Source organism: Protopterus annectens, chromosome 2.part0 (genome assembly GCF_019279795.1).
Source record: "Protopterus annectens isolate FY-2018-M chromosome 2.part0, PAN1.0, whole genome shotgun sequence".
Classification (NCBI taxonomy): domain Eukaryota; kingdom Metazoa; phylum Chordata; order Ceratodontiformes; family Protopteridae; genus Protopterus; species Protopterus annectens.
Window position 1 is genome coordinate 266,682,702 of NC_056728.1, and position 21,464 is coordinate 266,704,165.

The window sequence follows — 21,464 nt, forward strand, 5'->3', positions numbered from 1 at the left end:
GAAAGCAGTCACTGGCTGCCTTAGCATCTTTACCTTCAGTAAATACTCTTAACATCATCTTACAGAGTAACACAATGCTGAGAGACTGCCCATTTATTTTCTTTTTTTGTTAGTCCTTTGTGGCGTAACCAGAATTCCTGAAATAACCTCTACTGACTTTTGATCACATACCTGTTTCTTAATAACCGCACCTAATTTGAAACAAGAAGTTATGTACTCACCATAACGTTCGATGTATGTAGTCCATCTCGCCTCACATTCTTACTCGTGGTTTCGGAGCCGAATATCGGCTCTGACTCGGCCAAACTTTTTTAGCTCAAAGTCTTTCTATTGGCTGAGCTAAGATGGTATCCCATGCTGCACTGCTCTCTATCCCCAGATCTAGTTTGCTGCAAGCACCAGCACTCATTCTCCATGCATAACAACACCTAAGGAAAGGAAGAACAAACCAAGAATGAAGGGAGCTCTGAAACCAGGCCTAACCTCCAGATTCTCCAGGATGGGGGAAGGGGGGAGGTAAGTAAGAATGTAAGGCAAGATGGACTACGTACATCGAACGTTATGGTGAGTACATAACTTTTTGATGTTATGTAGTCCAATCTCGCCTACATTCTTACCCGTAGGACAGCATCCCCAGCACCTAAATCCTGGGAGGCTCAGTGGAAAATACTCCTGAGCACTGTGGAACCAAAGGAAGGCCTGCCCCTAGATACCACACCCAACTTGTAATGAGTAACAAAGGTGTGAGGAGATGCCCAATAGCCGCAGCACAAATCTCATCCATGGACAATCTGGCCTGAAAAGCTGTAGATATAGATACAGACAGAGTAGAGTGAGCCTTCACCCGGAACTGTAAACCTTTACCCCCTGAGGAATAAATGAAAGAAATACAACTGGAAATCCACCTGGACAGCGTGACTTTGGAGACAGGCGACCCAGTTCTGTTTTCCGAAAAGGAAACAAACAACTGATCAGATTTTCTGAGGTCTTTCATTCTGTGCAAATAAAAACGTAATTGTCTGTGCACATCCAGTTGATGAAATTTGAATTCTGCCTTGTTTGAAAACTGGGGAAAAAACACTGGCAATTCAATAGATTGGTTAAGGTTACTGACTGACGTCACTTTGGGAAGAAAAGAGGGGTTCGGTCTGAGAGAAACCCTGTCCTTATGAAAAATCAAATAAGGGGGTTGATTGATAAAGCTTGAAGCTCCGACACGTGTCTGGCTGACATGATGCCTTCTAAAAAGACAGTCTTCCAAGTTAAGAATTTTAAATCGCAAGTGGCTGCAGGCTCAAAAGGGGGTGAAGTAAGACCCTGTAGAACAAAGTTTAAGTCCCAAGGCATAACAGGTTCTGATACCGGAGGACGAAGTAACAATGTGCCCTTCAGGAAAGCCTTACAGAGTCTATGTGCCATCAGGCTAGTCTCGTCTGCGACATGAAAGGTAGAAATCGCCGCCAATTGGACTTTAATGGTTGCGGCTGCTGAACTCTGGTTAAAGAGCATAGACAAGAACTCCAATACAGACGAAATTGGAGCTGTGTAAGGGTCAATCTTTTTGGCATGTGCCCAGATTGAAAACCTCTTCCATTTGCTGTAATAAATCTTCCTGGTCGAGGGCTTATGAGAGGAAGATAAAATATGAACCACCTCCGGTGAAAAATGATGAAGCCTAACTAATGACAGAAGTGGAGTAGCCAGGCTGTCAACCAGAGGGTCCGAAAAGAGGGATGGAGCTGCCCTGACATGTGTGTGAGTAAGTCTGGTTGTGGGTCCAGATTCCAAGGAGCATCCATGAGATAGGGATGGAGAAAGGGGAACCAAATTTGACGAGGCCAGTATGGGGCAATCAGAATCATTCTGCTTCCCAAGGATTGCGCTTTCTGAATAACCTTTGATAGCAAGGGGACCGGAGGGAAGGCATATAGTAGACTGGAGGGCCAATCATGGACTAGAGCATCCCTGGGTGACTCCCCCTGAGGGGGGATCAACGTGAAGTAGCTGCTGCATTTGGCATTGAGGGGGCTGGCAAAAAGGTTGCAGTAAGGCTGACCCCACCTGCGGAAGATCTGTTCCACAATTTGACAGTTCAGTGACCACTCGTAAGGCATCAGAATAGCTCTGCTTAGCCTGTCTGCGATCACATTGGACTTCCCCGGAATGTGCGTTGCCACCAGAAAACGTTGGGAAGACACTGCCACTGCCACACTCGCATGGCCTCTCTGCAAAGGGGTAAGACTTGGTTCCTCCCTGCTTGTTCAGATACCACACCACTGCCTTGGACTGTCCTGCCTAGATAATGCCCTCCCCCACCCCATCTGGGAGGCATCCGTGGTCACCGTGGCAACCGGGGGCGCAGGAACGAAGGGCTTTCCCGCATTCACGTTGTCAGTGCAAAGCCACCAACTGAGATCCTGTTTGCACCTGTCTGTGAGTAGAATAGGGTGAGAAAGTGAAAGACATTGAAGAGACCATTGGGCAAAGAGTAGCCACTGAAGGAGCCTCATAAGTCGCCTTGCCAGAGGGACTAACATAATCGTAGCAGTCATTGTTCCCAACAGTTGGAGGACCCATCTTGTTCGCTCTTCTCAGAGGGAGCAAGGCATGAACTTGTTGTTGTAGGACTCTGATTCTTTCCTGTGGTAGAAACGCCCGCATGAGGATGGTGTCTAGTTCGGCGCCTATAAAAGTGACACACTATGAGGCAACAATGCAGACTTTTTCCCAGTTAAATGTGATGCCCAACTGTTGACATAGGTTGATAGTAGCGTCCCTGGTCTGAAGTAGTAGATGCCTGGTGGTGGCAGTAAGGAGCCAGTTGTCCAATATGGAAACACTTGGAATCCCTGATGTCTCAGGTGAGCAGTCACCACTGCCATGCATTTGGAAAACACCCTGGGGGCTGTGGTGAGACCAAAGGGCAGGGCTCGAAACTGAAAATGACTGGCTCCCAGCCAGAAGCGTAGGTGACTTCTGGATGCCCTGTCCATCTTTATGTGGTAGTAAGCATCCTTGAGGTCAGTGGAGCACATCCACACTTCTTTTCCCAACAGTGGGAAAATAGACTGCAATGTGACCATTCGGAACTTGGACTTTTGCACATGGGTGATCAATTGACTGGGATCCAATATGGGTCTGAGGTCCCCTGTCATTTTTGGCACCAAAAAGAATCTGGAGTAAGTCCCTAATCTGATCTGGTCTGAGGGGACATGTTGGATAGCTCCTTTTTCTAGCAGCTTTGAAACTTCTGAAGCTGCGTAATCCCTTTGACTGGGTGGAGCATCCGGAATTTTCTTGATTGGAGGGGGATTTGATGAGAAGGGAATGACATATCCTCCGGAAATTATTCGTAGAACCCATTGGTCCTGGGTGATGTCTTGCCAGGCCTCCAGGTATAATGAGATTCTACCGCTGACTGGCTCCGGAAATGCACAATCGGGCCTCCCATCAGGAGCGGCGGTAGGGAGAACCACAAAAGGAATCATGGTCTCCCGAGTTGTGGGGGCCTCCTCTGTCACTAGGGTGGGTGTCTCCCTGAATAACCACCCCCTCCCCTGCCTCTGGAGGGGGGCTCATCTTGTGAACCAGGAAAAAACCTCTGTGATTTCTTGAACCACATTTTGCCACCCCTCTGGGCCTTGGGATAAGGTCTAGAGGGAAGGGAAAAATGGACTCCTACAGCAGACAGAGTTTTTCCCTCTTGCTTGCACCTGGTGAGAGTGTCTTTCACATTGGTTCTGAACAAAGAGGAACCATCAAAAGGGGCGTCAGTGAAAGAAGACTCGAAGGCCTCTGCAAAACGACAAAGGCACATCCAGGCCTGCCTCCTAAGAGCAACTCCTGAACTTGCTGCCCTACTCACTCCTTCAGCTGCATAGGAGATTAGCCTCATGGAGGAGTTTGCAATGGAATTGAGGGTAGACATCTGAGCGTTGACCGTCTGAGCCACCACCTCAGAAACGTTACCCATGAGAGAATCTCCAAGCTCTTTGAGGAGCTCTCTCTGGAGCCGTATAAAGTGTGATAAATAATTCAGTGACCAGAAGGTAAAGGTCGCTAAAGAAAAAGTACGCTTCATGTACCGGTCCATGGTTCTAGACTCCTTGTTAGGGGGATGGACAGTGGAAGAAGTCTCGGCTAATTCCTTCTGAGTGGCAGCTGCCACCACCATGGCATCCACAGGGACTCTCTTGGACAGAAATTCCTTGTCAGGAGAAGCAGACAAAAATTTATTGGGTCTCCTGGGGACTGGTTCCACAGAGTCAGGGGTTTCCCACACCCTTCGACAAACCAAAGCCAGAAGCTTGTCGAAGGATGGAGATACCCAAGAGGTGGGGGACTGAGCACCAGAGGCCTTCAGGAAGACCGACTCCTCCTCGAAGGGGGCTTTGGTTGGCCAGTCACCTCTTTGTTTCAAAATCTCAAGGATGTCAGAGAAAGAAACATCCTCAGAGGATGACTTGGGGGACCCCTCCAATTCCTCGAGGTCAGTGTCTGATGTAATAGACTCATCCTGGGAATCTATGTGTTTCCTCTTGGATGTTTTCTTTCTGGGTGGCTCCTCAGGCAAAAACTCTGAGGGACCCTCAGAAATGTGGGGACCACTCGTGGGGGTACCCTGAGGCCTTTGGGCTCTGCTGTCTAGAGATAGATGGCGATCAGAGACCTGCACCGGTGTAGTAGGGGACAGAATGACTGACCCGCATGATGCCACTGACGACCTGGCCAGCGCGCTCCGCTGGTTTCCCCCAGTCTGAAGAACGGCCAGCCTCCAAGCCACGACAGGAGTCGAACTTCCCTACGCCGAAGCACTGAGAGGGAGACTAGGAGGTGAGAGGTGTTCTGAAGCCTCTCCCTTGGGTCCGACTAAAGAATCCTGAGTCCTGAACCCTGTAGATGGTGCCGACTGGGTTGGAGCCGACGTCAGCCCCGATAAGCCAGGAGGGGCTGTCGGAACTGACCTAGGGACATCACACAGAGCCGTGCACTCCGACTCTGAACGCTGAGGTGTGCTGAGAGGCGGGAGTATTGGAGCAGGTTGAGGGACCAGCTCCGGAGCCGACTAGGTCGGAGCCAAGAATAATTTTGCTAAAACTGGTGACTGAAGGAGTTTCTGCACCACTCTATTGGCATCCACATCTGATAAGGTCCTGGAGGATTTAGAGGATAAAGAAGGAGATCGAGACCTCCTCTCCGAAGGGGACCTGCGAAGAGGGGATACTGGCCTAATGCTAGGCGATCAGCTCCGAACAGGTTCCAAGAAAATTGGAGCCGAAGCAGGTTCCATAACAACTGACACTTCCTGTGGCCCCGAAGACAATGGAGCCGAGGATGTTGAAGCAGACTTTGCTATTTTCTCTGGTGGCGCCGAGGAGACTGACTGAGCCGGAGATCTCTTTTTTGATGTAGAAGATTTAGTCTTAGAGCTGGAAGCACTCTCCAGACCCTCTTCGAAGGAGGGTTTCAGAAGTCCCTTGAAAAACAATTTATTCTTCCTTTCCTGAAGAACTCGCGGACTAAATGCATGACAGAAGCTGCACAACTCCTGGAGATGAATTGCTCCCAGACAATATACACAGACGGAGTGTCCATCGGTAATGGACATTTTGTAACTGTACCTAGAGCACTTCTTGAAGCCTGAGGGCTTGTGCTCCTTAGTATCTTTGGACATAGTTAACCAACATTAATAAAGCACCAAGACAATAAAACCCTGAATAAAACGACCAACAGTCAAACAGTCACAAGGCGGGAAAAAACTACAACACACAACTACCACAACTACCACAAGATCTCTAAGTTAAACGATCCTTAGACAAAACACAAGGGAGAAAGGCCTAATACCTCTAATTTAAATGGTACTTAGTCCCAGTAAACTTAAAAGACACAAAGAAAGCACGGGGACAGACTAGGTCCTCTAACTGAAACGGGCCTAGCCCATTGGAAACAGCTAGTGGGATACCACAGAAAAAATGATCCAAAACATAATTTTTTTACAAGACAAGACAAGAACACACAATAGCTATTAAAATAGCTTTTTGTTTGCAACAAATTTCTCTGATAAGGAAGAAAAAGGATACTTAGCCACAGCCAAGAGCGAGACGACGTCCGAGCTACACGAGCGGCAAATGAGATCTGGGGATAGACAGCAGTGCGGCATGGGATACCATCTTAGCCCAGCCAATAGAAAGACTTCGAACTAAAAAAGTTTGGCTGAGTCGGAGCCGACATTCAGCTCCGAACCCACGGGTAAGAATGTAGGCGGGATTGGACTACATAACATCTTAAGTTCTGTTCTGCAGCATAATATATTTTAGCTGTCTTAGAACCCTTAGAAAAAAAGTCATCACTTTCAAGTAAAGTTTCCCTTTATATAGTTGCAATACTGGACTGTAAACTACGCACTTGCTGTTATCTATCAGAGATATTCTGATGCAAAGCATCTTCCTTCTACTGTACTACAATATTGTTTGTGACCACAATTATGTGGCCAACATCATTTTATTTTGTGAACCCATACCACTCCATTTTAGTGCAGTGCAACAGCTGTTCCCTATTCTTTATTGTCCACTGGACTTGCTGAATGGTTGAAAAGTATAATTCCCTAAGCGCAGAAAAAACAAGATTTTAGAAGTTTTTTATCCAGTTCAATTTATGTTGAATTATCCAGTTTGATTATCTAAACTACCCTTGGTCCCAATTAGTTTGGATAATTGACTCTCTACTATACTCCTGAAAATTAACTGTTAAAAGAGTTTTTCAAAGTTGTCTGACCTTGACCAGCAGACAAAAATAGCAAAATAAAACAAATAAATTGTTGATACCGAAATATAACAGTACACTTGAAACTGCTAAGGACACTGACATCACAGGCCAAATAGAAAAAGAAAAATAGTAAAGTGACCTGATATTAGAACTTGGAGGACACAATAGAAGTATGTTTCATACGAAAGCTGACATTGTGCATTGAAAGAGAGAAAAGGAAACGTGGCAGGATCTTCAAAACATTAACAACATGCTTGGTTTACAAGTAAAATGTCAAAATGTACAAGATGTGAATGCCTTACTTAAGGCACAACTCCAAAAAAAAAAAAAATGATCATGGTGTCAAGAACTGTGCTCAAATTCATCGTCACCATAGTGAAGTTCTAAAGCTTATGCAACAAATGAAGTTGGAAAGTGTAAATTAAAGTGAATAGCTTCAGTAACCCAAGGTTATATGCAAGTAAATACAAAGGTACAATAACAGTGACTCAAGTGCACTCAGTCAACACACCTGGAAGCTGGAAAAATGGGGAAAAAAATGAAAGCCTAATTCACAGTGAAAAAGTATGGAGGCTGAAAATAAAATCTTGAGCAAAACTTTAGTAGAAGCAAACAATTAATTAAAACACTGCCTGTCAACCCTTCCTTATCATGCTAAGCTTATATAAGGAAGTCATGCTGTAACTAAATGGCAGAAGAAAAATAGTTCCTCAAATAAAGAACTTTTATGCTGACTTTCTGAAGCTTAGAGAGGTGAGTAATGCTGTGGCCCATAGATCCATTCAGAGTGTGAAAGATGTAAGTGCAACTGAACATAAGTGTACTGAAGGCCTGAGAATCATACCTGGTGAATCCATAAAACAGACAGTTACACAACCCAAAGCTGCATAGACAAGCTTAAGTCAAACTGAATGTATTCAATGTACTTAATACTGAATGCAGCCCGTTGTTATAGCCTCAACTAGCAGACTCCTTACTTGTATATTGTATTAGTCAGAATTAGTGCCAATACAATACTTAAAGAAAGTTCAAGCAATGGAAACCTACGGTACAATAAGAAATAATAAAACTGATGAAAAGAACTACCATTTCTGCATCATATGGTATCTTAGTAAAAATGGAAACAAAAGATGTTAGAACCTTATGTCAGTATGGCAGATAATATTCTGGATGGTCCTGATCTTGAGTAAGAAGAAGTTCAGCCACAGAACGCTGAGGTCTACAACACAGCAGATATGGAAAGAGTAGGAGCACAGATAGAAAGGCAGAGATATTTGCCTGTTGAGGAAGAGAGGAATCAGAACCTAAAATAAAGACTTTGGGTGGATTTATTTTGGGAAAGATATCGCCTCTCTGGAAGAGGTAGTTTTTGGATCCATGAGTGGAGCTTCTTGGAAGAATTTATGACCAGAAGAAGCCCTAAAATACTGGAAACTAGTGACCTGCTGTTAGAGAAATCTGACTAATTTTTCTTAAGCTGGAGGACAAGGATTGTGAACTGTAAGTTATTGTTTCCTTTTTAAGCTGATTTCTTTTAAACTTACGTAGCTTAAGTCAGAATTTAGCTTGCTATTCATTGTAAAACTGACCTTTATGTTGGATACCTTACTGTAAATGAAATGCATGTTAATTAAAGAACAGTCTCCCGTGCTTGCAAAATGCTCTTCTGTGTGTGTGTGTGTGTGTGTGTGTGTGTGTGTGTGTGTGTGTGTGTGTGTGTGTGTGTATATACATATATATATATATATATATATATATATATATATATATATATATGTCTACCTTCTTTCTACGAAAACACAATTTATAGAATACAAGTTGAGCGACTGCACTCCTCTGAAACGCCGTTCCATCGAAAGCACGGACTGCCAAAATCCTTTCCCTGTGAAAGGAACCACTTGGCCGCCATGGTGAACTTTACCCTTTCTGCAGTTTAAAGCAGCAATCTCAGAGTTGGTATATTTAAGTAAGGGGGGTGTGGGGGGCAAAGCCCCCCACTTGTGTGAGTTTAGATTAGGTCCATTCAGGTTTTTGCCATGGTGGCCAAGTGGTTCCTTTCACAGGGGAAATTATTTTGGCAGTGGTGCTTTTGATAGAACAGCGTTTCGGAGAAGTGGAGTCACTCAACTTGGTTTCGATGAAATGTATTTTTGTGGAAAGAAGGTATTCCCATATATATATATAGATATATATATATATATAGATATATAGATATATAGTTATCATATATATATATATATATATATATATAGATATATAGTTATCTGTATATATATACATATATATATATATATATATATATATAGTTATCTGTATATATATATATATATATATATATATATATATATATATTCACACACACACACACACACACACACACACACACACACACACACACACACACACACACACACACACACATTTACATTAGTCTGTGAAACAGGCAGAGGAAAAAAATGTTATAAAAGTAATGTGGCTATGAATTTATATTTTTGAGAACTGACCAGTTATAAAATATCAACTGTATTGAAGAGAATTATGACATATATGGAATAAAAAAAGGTATGTGGAGTACTGAATAATATTTTTCCTTAAGCAGGTCACTTGTTCCAGTCATTTTCTGATTGTGTGATTTGTGGACTTGAAATTGATCCCTTCTGCACTTTCTTTTCCACAGCACAGAGATTGCTGTCTGTGCCTTTTGTGGGATTGAAAGCAATAACTGTGGTATCAGAACTTTAATCATAACATAAATGAATATTTCTGGGATTGTGACATCATCCCATGGGAATTCAAAAAGTACAGGCTACCACATTCACCACAGTTGCAAGTCAGGTCAGGCAATGTAAGGAAAGAAAATATTTTTCCTGGTACTTACCACTGAGTTTCTTATTGTATTACTAATGGTATATCCAGATAACTTTTGGCCTTCAGTTTTAATATATCAGGATTTTAGACCAATGTAACCATGTATTGTGATTCTTCTCTATGTTTTTTTTTTATGCTTTATTAACTTTGTCATTGTTTTTTGCTTGGAGCTTTTCTCCCCGGGCCTCTACTGAAAATGGACATATATCCAGTTAGACTAGCTCGGTCAACAAATGTAAAATAAAAAATAAATAAAAATAAATAAAATATCATTGTTATGCAGTGTGATCGTTTGCAGTGGTTCACTGAAAATTGTACAATATCAGCTCATTACTATTCAGAAATAAGCATGCTGATTGGATAGCCCAACCAGCATGCCCCATTGTAGATCAAGCATATAACAAAAGAAGAAAGTCCAGCTGCTAAAGTACCTTTGAGAGGCCAGACTTTCTGTTGGCATTTTGTTGGCATATTTTTAGTACAAGAAAAATCAGGTTCATTCTGCAAATCATAAGAAAGAGAAGTATACCTGATTTTTCTTGTATTTCTGTGCTGTTTCTACTAAAATCGCAGCAGTGATACCTATCAGCTGTCTAGATTTTCACAGAATGACTAGATTTTTGCCTCATAGTTGTGGTCTTTTCCTCACAAAAATGTAGCTTTCTGGCAAACCACAAAATATTGAAGTCATTAAATAATGGCAGACATTTGAACTTTAGACTTTATATCCTTTAGAAAATGTATGTTAACACAAAAGATCTTACTCCAGCAACTTTCTAAGTTTGTAAGAGTAATATTTAAAACCTGCCCCTATATTTGGGCCTTTGCACCCCCCCCCCCACATCACACTGGGCTTTGTTTAAGTTTTTTGCATCAAGAGGTTATAATGGCAGAAGAAAAAAATAAGCAGCAGCAGAGATTCACTTTTCTCCATTGCTTCTCCTGAACAGCACTGATGTACTGTGCACTCAGGGAAATGTAAGCCCTAGATGCATGCGCAGTACATCAGTAGACAAGGAAGAACACAGTGGAACACTACAGTGCCATTATACAAAAACATTCTTTCTTAAATAATGGCATTGTACACTAGCAAAACCTCCACCCACTCCTGGATGTGGGTATCACAGGATTTACCCATGTTTGGGTTCATTTCATCACTGGGGCTTTGCCCTCATGATCAAACCATGGGTAAATCCTGTGATACTCACAACCAGTTGTTGGTTATTGCCAAACTATGTTCCTGGTACCTCAGTATATGTCAGTGTACAGATTATGCATAATGATGGCCTGTCAAATTATTTTTGGCATGCATTCTTTAACTTGCAGTTTTTAGATCCTTAAAACATGAGTAGCAGCTGAATAAGCCATGGTTGTATTTATTAAGGTCTCTTAAAAGTTAATTGAACATCATTTATATTATACTTTTTTGTTTTTATTTTGGTCATGTATCAAATTTGTTCCTTTTGGTAATCATATGTTGTTCATGTGCAGATCATAGCTTTGAGTTCTGGGTTACTCAGTATATATCATGTTTGTAAATGCGAACTTGTTAATACAGTTTGATTACTTTTATATAAATGTAAAATTGCCTATGTCACAAGTGATAATTCAATAAAGATGATTAAAAAAAAAATATATATATATATATATATATATATATATATATATATATAATGTGTATGTGTATCATATATATTATTGTCTGAGTTCTCAATGCTCAGATACTTATTGAATTGTTGACAGTGTGTGCTTTGGGTAGTATAACTGACAAAAAAGAAACCATTGCAATTTACTAGGTGTTTATGAACCTTGTATGCTCCTTTTCTGTACACCTGATCAGGAGGGTCAGAATTAAATAATTCATGTCTTAGATTTCAGTGTATTGTCACATTGTTTTGTTTACTTTAGTACTACTCTGAACAAAGCAAACATACATTTTCTGTTCCTTACTATGATCAGACAGACTGTGAATCCTTCTGTTGTGACAAAGGAGACTAAGTTTATTTTTTAAGTAGCTGATTTGCATACTTATTATTTGCTTCTTATTGTAGATGCATCTGATTGTGTTTTTCAGGTTTACAGGTACTGGGAGTCCACTACTCAGTCAAGGTTGTTTTTAAGTGTTTAACTGTGATACCCACACCCAGTCATGGGTTAATGGGTTATTGCTCAACTGTAAACTAAGTGATACTGGAAAACTGATTGAGCTCTTGACAGAAAATTATTCTTGTATTTGTCAATGCAGTTAAAAAGAATCATATACTGCCAAACACTTTTCAAACATTATGCAGGTCTCAAATGTAAATACAGTACGTAGGGATAGCTTAAAGTGCTAAATCAACTAATCAGCAAGCATATTTTGGAAGGAGGAAAGAAAGCAGACTACTCCAAGAAGACCCACGGGGATACTGGGAGAACATTGAAAATCCATATGGACAATGACCAGAGATAAGAATTGAACCTAAGACTCCAGAAACTAGAACATTAAATAAAAGATCACCATGCTGCCAATGCTACACTGTAGTTTTTTTTTTTCATTATCTTTTACCTAGATGTAAACAATGCATTAGACAGTGCATTGATACACAAAATTTAAAAACAAGTTCACCATCTTAAAGGATGATCTAAGGATGCTATAGTGATAACAGACTGGATGAAAAACAGGAATGCAAACACCAGCATAAGAAATGTAGACCACAGAAAGTGTAATTGTTTGGTTAGGTCTGAACAGAATAAGGAGACACTACAGCTATTGTCTCTGTTAATTAATATCTGAGAAATAGAATTGGGCGCCTCATCAGACATTACCATTTCATGACCCCAAAACATATGTAAAAAAACTATGCTGTGTGGCATAATAGGATAAAGCCATGACTATGAGCCAGATTACCCAGGTTCATTTAATGGTTTGGGCTGTGGATGAGCTCATAGGAAAAGGTAGAAGAGTATCAAATTCTACCTGCCCTTTGGCTGTCATTGAAATATTGGTACTCGAAATGACAAGTGCAGACACATAGGAAAAAGATCGAAAATACAGAAGAGTGAATTGTTCTTCTTCTTTAAATTTCTTTCTTGCAGGAGAGCAAACTCCTCACACTCCAGAAACTTATACTAACTCTGACATCACCATACCTGGATAGAAGGGCATATTCAGAAAAATGGCCATCTTCAGACTTAGTATATGTAAGTCTGTTTTTTCAGTCATGCAGTCTCTATGTTTTGGGACTCATGCTAGCAGGTCCTGAAGTTTCAAATGGATACAAGGTCCTTGTAGGATGAGGGTCTGGTAGTCTGATAGTTGTTTCACCACATGCAAACTTGGGCTTTCAGGCAAAACAGCTGTAACTAGAGATGTGGTCTTGGCCAGGCAAGGTGGTGACAGCAGCCTTCACTAGCATGGAAATAGGAGCACTCACATGCAAGTAGAAGGCATATTAAGCTTTTTGCAATTATGCTGGCAACCATATCAGCCAGTGCAATGTGGAGGTAAGGTTTTAAGCAGGAGAAACCCTGATGACTGCCTGAATGACAGCTTTGTTGATCATATCTTGCTTTTTATGGAAAGAGTAGGCCAGTTAATCTCAGAGGGCTGACAGCAGGCAGTGACAGGAATACATATTATTAAAAGTATATATTTATGTGCATAGATAAATAAATATATATATATATATATATATATATATATATATATATATATAGTGTGTGTGTGTGTGTATATATATATATATATATATATATATATATATATACACACACACACACACACACACACACACACACACACACACACACACACACACACACACACACACAAACAAGCAGTCAGCTAGGCGCATGGACTTCAAAAGCAAGAATGCATGGTCCAGAAGTATGCCACTCCAAAGAACAACCAGCACTCCATAATTAGACTCAGCAAGGCCTATGTCTAGGCAATTCCAATTCTGTATCATAGCTCAAAAAATGATTTCCTTAGTTATTCCAATTTGCTGACCCAGTATTTCTGCTAGAGTGCTCTGCAGGGAATTTCTGAAGTCTGCCATCTCATTACACGTCCAAAAATATGTTCCTAATTAACTGTTTCTTCCCCTTCACACCTCCAGTCTACAGAGGAAAAATTCTTTGGAGTCTACTTGGGCTATAAAAATACCTATACAAATACTTCTAAGTAAAGATCCTAAATCTTCAAGACTTTGTTGCATATTTGAGAGTCATACATATAACCCCTAATTGTTTTGTTGTGAATTGCTTATCCAGTCTCTCTTCCCAATCCATTCTAACCTCCTCCGATTGATTTGTATAGTTAGTCTACCATATTTTATATGCCCTACTGCCAATCATTAGCAGACCGGAGTTCCGCTGTGGTGACCCCTAACTGGGAAAAGCCGAAAGAAAAACAACATTTTATATGCCCTACTAATTATCCCTTTTTTAAAAACAACTTCTCTTCTAGGTTCTACTAAAAACTCTGCCATTCTAGGTTATACTAAAAACTCTACCAGTGCTGAGATCCCCCTATTTCTTTGTCTTTACTTATACTCTGATATCAATCCTTGCTAGGGAAGGTAGTCTCTAGCCTGCAGTCCAAATAATTTCTTGGCCTCTTCCCATTCTGTTACCTTTCCCTCTCTAAGTATTTCCTCCCAATACATTGGTTCCTATGCCAGTTTTCTCCAGTAAATTCCTCACCTCCTCTTCCAATTGTCTGTATCCTTAATTACATTCATCACTATCAGCAAAAATGTATATTTTCTTGGAGAATTTTAACCCTATATATTTATATTGATTTCTTATTTTATAAGGTAGAAATCCAAGGGATTTAGAAAACTATATAAATATTAACAAGTGGAAACAGCAAAGCTTTATTAGTGTTTACCTGCAGTTTACAGACATACAGACTCACTATATGTGCATTGTAGACAGTGACATCACCTGCAGATGTGTGCATTAAATTTAATTGTATTATTAGAGATTCTTGGATAGCACATTAACATAATTTAAGTGATGCATTACAAGCATGTCTCAGCATAAATTAATGAAATGTGAATGCAGTGGGCAAACCTGTGTTATACCTAGTTCAGCATAAGAAGATTTAGAGAATATTCCTATTATATAAAAAAAGGTAAAAGATTTGAATATAATACTTCAGCAATCCTGATAAAAGTAAGTTGGAAAACTATAATTTTTGCAAATTAGTAAAAATTAAGTCCCAGCACAGTAGTATATCTGGAATATATTTGTTTATGTTCAACAAAATGTTGTATTTTTATGACTGAGATTTTTAGAAATATTGCTGAATAAACTTGTGTCCCTTGAGCTTTATTTTATTAGAGTGGTTAGAGCTAGCTAATAAGGAAATTTATGTTTTCATACATTTTATAAGCACTTCTAAAATGTTTGAGTATTTCCATGAGGTACTGGGCATTTAACAAGTTTAAGTATCTGAAAATGATTTTAATTACAAAATTAGTAGTGATACTAATATAAGTTCAAGAAAATGCATCAAAGAAAGATTTATGTCTTCAGCCTTAAGACACTCGTTAGTTTTTACTTTAATTTATGAAGTGGTGTTGCCAGGCTTATTGGTATATTAATTTTAGTAAGAAGGAAATTGTGATCCTTCCTAATGTGTCAAGTCATGGCTTCTAACCAGTATAGTTTGCTGTTTAAGGTAAATTAATTTAATTGCGTGCATTAGTAATCTCAGTTTATGTAGCTTCTAAAGTCTTTGATGTTTTTCCTGTACAACAAATTTAATGTATCACATTTATCTCCAGTATGTAATCAAGTTTTTATGGTAGGATGCTTTATTTATTGAGTATTCTCTAGGTGAAGCTTTAAATAAGGCCTGCGTAATATAATGTTTAATTGAGCACACATCTGCATACTTAATTAAATCATAAAACTGTATAACACAGTATAATTTATTCATGAAGAAAACTTCAGTTTCTAAATTCACTACCGGGCAGTCTGAAAAGGATGAACAGTTTGAAGACCTAAGAAGTACGAAATATAGATACTGAATAAGAAGTCATACTCGATCGAGGTTTATATACATGTAATAAAATGTAAAGTCTATTTTGCAATAATGTACACATGTACATTTAGCCCCTAGGTTAAATGTTTACATTAAATCAATTGTAATAATTAATTTCTTTTGGATGTTTTGAATGAAAGTTTTTTTTTTAATTAAATAATTGCTGCAACACGATTATGTTTTATATCAATAGCATGCACATTTTGAAGCCCTTAAATAATCTGCATTAATGGAAATAGAAAATCATTCTGCCCTTCTATTTCCATTAATGCAGATTATTTAAGGGCTTCAAAATGTGCATGCTATTGATATAAAACGTAATCGTGTTGCAGCAATTATTTTATTAAAAAAAAAAAAAACTTTCATTCAAAACATCCAAAAGAAATTAATTATTACAATGTACACAGACAACCCTCTCCTCCTCCCAACAAATTCCAACACATGTGAGAGATGCAACCATATAGCCAAACTGGAGGCTAAGCTCTCTCAACTCAGTACTGGCGTAACCAGTCAGGAGGAGAAGGAAACCACACTCACTACAATTCCAGTCTCGCATAGACCTACCGCGACAGCAAACCAAACACATAAACACACAAAAACATACTCGGAGGCTCTAAATAAAAATCTGCCTAAGCAGCAGAGACCTCCAAAGCAGACACCCAAGCAACCGCTACCCCAAAACAAAACACATGCAACACATAGCTCACAAAGCCAGTGTGCCGAACAGTCACAGCCCTTAAGGCTAAACAACACACCTGATACACTTGTAATAGGTGACTCTATCGTCAGGCACACTGACGTCCCACTCACCAGGCTGAACAAGGAGAAGGTCACAGTGAGCTGCCTGTCGGGCGCTAGGATCCGCCACATAACACAAGCACTCAGGTCACTCCAAGGCAAGTACAAATATGACTCAGTCATTGTCCATGCTGGTGTGAATGACCTGAGACGTACCTCCCTGGACTACATGAAAAGAGACATAGAGGAGCTCTCTGAGATGTAGCCCATGCCGGTATGACCCTGACCTTGAGTAGCATCTTACCCTCACCAAGAATGATGCCACAGTATGAAGACAAGATGATCAATTTCAACAATTGGCTTAAGTATTGGTGTCATTCAAAGGGGATCCAGTGCCTGTCAGCCTGGGATGACATGCTCGACAAGCCACGATGCTTCGCTAGGGAGGGCTTGCACCTGTCACCCCTGGGCTTTCGGATATTGGCAAAGACTCTTGCCACCCCCATAGTGCCTTTTTTAGGCAAGGCTCAAAAGACAAACCCGTCTCCATAGGTATCACAAGGGGTAAGAAACTAAGAGTAATTCTACTCAATGCCAGAAGTCTAAACCTCAAGATGCATGCACTCAAAACTCTTCTTAGCATGGAGAACATCGATATCTATGCAGTAACAGAAACCTGGTTCAAGGCTCCCGAGAGCACCCCAGCACTACCAGGTTATACCTCATACCATGCTTTTCAGCCCCAAAACTTGGACTGAACCACAAAAGGAGGGTGAGTATCAATATTCGTCAAAGATACCCACACCTCCAGGTTGGTGGCACAGCACGAAGCATCAGAGACTATCCATGTGCAACTAACAGTAGGTAAAACTGCCTTCCAGTTTATAGCCTGCTACAGACCACCCTCCCAAACCCAGGAACCCCACTCGGCCTTCCTGAGAACACTGGAAAATATGAAGGTCTCTCCAAACACCATTATATTGGGCGACTTCAACTACCCAAACATAGACTGGGAGCATTACTCTAGCTCCAACACCCTAGCCCAAAGGTTCCTAGAATTTATAAACTCAAATGCTATGGAACAACTTGTTACCACTCCCACAAGAGGGGAAAGCATACTGGACCTGATCATCACCAACATGGGGGCTCTATGGTCCAGACCAGAAGTGTATCCCTCACTGGTAAGATCAGACCTTAAACTAATCTCACTGGATATTCACATCCCGACCCCACCCCCTGCCCAGAAAACCACAGTGAAAAACTTCTCTAAAGCAAATTTCACACTCCTCAAAACCGAGGTGGAATTCTTCAAAGCCCCCGGGCCTGTAGAAAATACAGCCCAGACCACAGAATCCTTTATAAACGCATTCTATGAACAGACAAAAACGTAAATATCTGAAGGATGCACCATAAGCTGTATGTTTCAATAAAAACTCACGAACTCCACGAAACAAACAGATAAAATCCAACGTTTAATTGCTAAAAACAGGAAAAACGGACTGCAGTTAGGTAAGCGCTTTCACGTTTGTTACAACGCTTCTTCAGACATCAACAGGCAGTCAAAAAATTTTTTTGTTTAAATAGTGACAGCAACAGTGACATCACTACCAACTTTAGGAAGGATTAAGAGGGACTGTTGAGAGGCAGATATACACTTCTGTCAAGGTCAGCCACTGTGCAAAAAGCGGTCTTGCTTGACGTCAAGCAAGACCGCTTTTTGCACAGTGGCTGACCTTGACAGAAGTGTATATCTGCCTCTCAACAGTCCCTGATTTTTACCGCTCTCTTAATCCTTCCTAAAGTTGGTAGTGATGTCACTGTTGCTGTCACTATTTAAACAAAAAAATTGTTTGACTGCCTGTTGATGTCTGAAGAAGCGTTGTAACAAACGTGAAAGCGCTTACCTAACTGCAGTCCGTTTTTCCTGTTTTTAGCAATTAAACGTTGGATTTTATCTGTTTGTTTCGTGGAGTTCTTGAGTTTTTATTGAAACATACAGCTTATGGTGCATCCTTCAGATATTTACGTTTTTGTCTGGACTCTGCTATACTGAAGGTGCTTCACCTAGCAGTATTTGTTTTTCATTTTGCATTCTATGAACACCTTCAGGAATGCATGGATCATGCAATCCCAAATAAAACCAAGACCCAATCCTCCAAAGGCAGGCATTCTGTCTGGTGGACCCCAGCCATAAACAATCTGTACAATAGAAGGAAGAAGCTACTACATGATAGAGCAAAATCCCAAAAAGGGAAGGCATCTCTTATCGGTATTAGCAAAAAACTACGGGCACTCATAAAATCAACTAAGGCCAGCTTCGAGAGAAAAATTGCACAGGACACTAAGGATAATCACAAGGCTTTCTTTAGTTATGTTAGAAACCTGGGTGGGAATTCCCAGATATGCTCAGAATTAGTCCAAAATGACAAAAAAACACCAAACCCACAGACATTGCCAACATCCTAGCTGACAGGTTCAGCGCAAACTTCTCCCCCCCACCACCAAAAGGGCAAATATCTGTCCCAGCAGAGTGCTGCCCCCCTGACATCTCAGATGCTCAGGTAAGAGCCGCCCTCTCCAAAGCAAAAAACACAGCATCAGTGGGACCAGACAGTGTCCCGGGCTGCGTCCTACATGAACTCCAAGAAGAGTTAAACCCAAACATAAAACTACTGTTCAATCTCAGCCTTACTACAGGATATGTACCCAAAGAGTGGCGTACAGCAACAGTGGTCTCTCTCCACAAAGGTGGTGCCTCAACAGATCCTGGAAAATATTGCCCCATAAGCCTGACTAGTTTGGTCTGCAAAGCTATGGAAAGGATCATCATGGACCTCATAAATAAAGATATTGGGGACCTACAGACACTGGATCCTACCCAGTTCGGCTTTGTTAAGGGCAGCTCCTGCACTTAAACCTGGTCAATTTCTTTGAAACAGTCACCAAGGCCATTGACAAGGGGAAGGTGGTCCACACAGCCTACCTGGACCTCACAAAAGCCTTCGATACAATACCCCACTCGGGCATTATAGATAAGCTCACCAGCTTAAATATAAACCCCTATGTCACTAGATGGGTTGCAAACTGGCTCAAGGACAGAACCCACATGGTTAGAATTGCTGGAGCCACGTCAGACTACAAACCAGTTACAAGTGGCATCCCACAAGGCTCAGTCCTGGGACCTCTCTTGTTCGGTATATATTTCACGGAGGTACAGGCCAACACGGAAGGACTGTGGCTGACCAAGTTTGCAGATGACTGCAAACTAGGCGCCATAATCGTCTCTCCAGCCGACACAAGCATCCTACAAAAGGGCCTCATAGAAACAGACAACTGGTGCCAGAGCCATGGCCTCAAGCTAAATGCCAAAAAGTGTATAGTCATCCCCTTTGGCAAAAACAAAGTGACCACAAATTACCACATAGGTGGTAATCCATTAAGTACGGAAGAAATAATTAGGGACCTGGGGACCCAAGTTGATAGCAATCTCTCATTTGAAAACCACGTGGCCAAAGTGGTTAGAAAAACATTTTATATAGCCCACCTAATCATGAAGGGATTCACATCTAGATCAGGGGAGGTCATCGTGCCTCTTTACTCATCCCTCACCAGGCCCATAATTGAGTACAATGCCCCTTTTGGGATATACCTTACCAGACACCTGCAGCAACTGGAAAGACCCCAAAAGTACCTCACCAAGAGGATCAAAGGGCTCAAACAGATGCCATATGCTGCTCAGTTAAAGAAACTCCAGCTCTACTCAGTGGCATACCGCCTGCTCAGAGGTGATCTGTGCCTGACGTATAAAGCCATGTCCAACCCGGAATTAATGGACATGCTGCACCTCAGAAAATCCAAATCACGAGCTCCAGAGACTTGAACCTCAGCACTGAAATAAATAGGACATGCTGGAGGGACAGATTCATAACCCAGAGGCTCCCTTCACTCTGGAATAAAATCCCAGTCCAGGTTAGGCAGAGTCCCTCATTGATTCTCTTCAAGAGGAATCGTGATGAGTGGATGAGAGATTGTAGGTTTACCCCGGGTATCACTTCTTTGTCACTGTTAGACAGAGGCACAGTATACTAACCTCGAAAAAGGGCATAGCAAAATTCATTTAAAATGGGTGGCGAAAGCCAAACACACTCTGGCTAGGCTTATAAATGCCCTAGGGCAGATAGCCTAGTATGAACCTATGAACCTATATAAGAATTAAAGAGACTATATGTATGTATTTAATAAAAGTGTTGAGGTAATCAATTTTTACACTTACATAAAAGACAACAAAAGCTACCTCTGTGGCCAGAAGTGTAGCCCAACATTGTTATCAATATTGGCAGAGCCAGATAATGATTAGAGGGATTATATGTCAGTATAATAAAGAGTTCCATTGTAGATTACTTCATTCTATATGACAGATTCTCTGTAAATTAGAAGCTTTGGTTTGGTGTAACCTAGACACACAGCACTGTGTTTGGGGTAGTTTAAAGAGATCCCTAGCAACATATTTATTTATAAATGGTGTCCATGTCTTAGAGCTAAGCTGCCTGTCACTCCTCTGCCTAGTTTTTTTTTAAACTAACAAAGATGGTAGTCTGAATTTGGATCATCTGTCTAATATCTGCATCAATACACCGAACAGCAGTGTCCTCCACAGAGGCTACCATTCATTCATTCAGAGGCGACTGCCCATTAATCTTCTTTATAATGTGGAAAATTGAAGCAGCTGGGACTACCAATGGTATGAAAAATGCAGTTTATTATGCACAGACAAAATTCAAAGGTGATTTAACAAAAAATAGTCTCAGTCTTCTACTGCTGGGAACAGTCTCCACTGGTAGGTCTCCATGGATTTCTCTATCCTTTGCCTGGAACAGTTTCCAGTTTCTTCTTCCAAATCATCCTTCACCATATTTGATATTCTCTCCCGGGGCCAGTGCTGCGGGCAACAAGTCTCCTTTTCACAAAAGGCAGACACTCTCTGGTTGGACTTCTTTCAGCCCACGTTTTCTGTTACAGTCACTGGTTTATTAAACAAGCCTGCTGTCACATATGGTAG

At 41.0% G+C, this 21,464-nt stretch overlaps 1 protein-coding gene across 7 annotated transcripts in view; it reads left to right on the plus strand.

The window, feature by feature from the left end:
• LOC122793060 (synuclein alpha interacting protein) overlaps window positions 1-21,464 on the plus strand; it is a 2,145,219-nt gene that overhangs the window by 976,258 nt on the left and 1,147,497 nt on the right. The gene's annotated exons all lie outside the window — the stretch shown is intronic.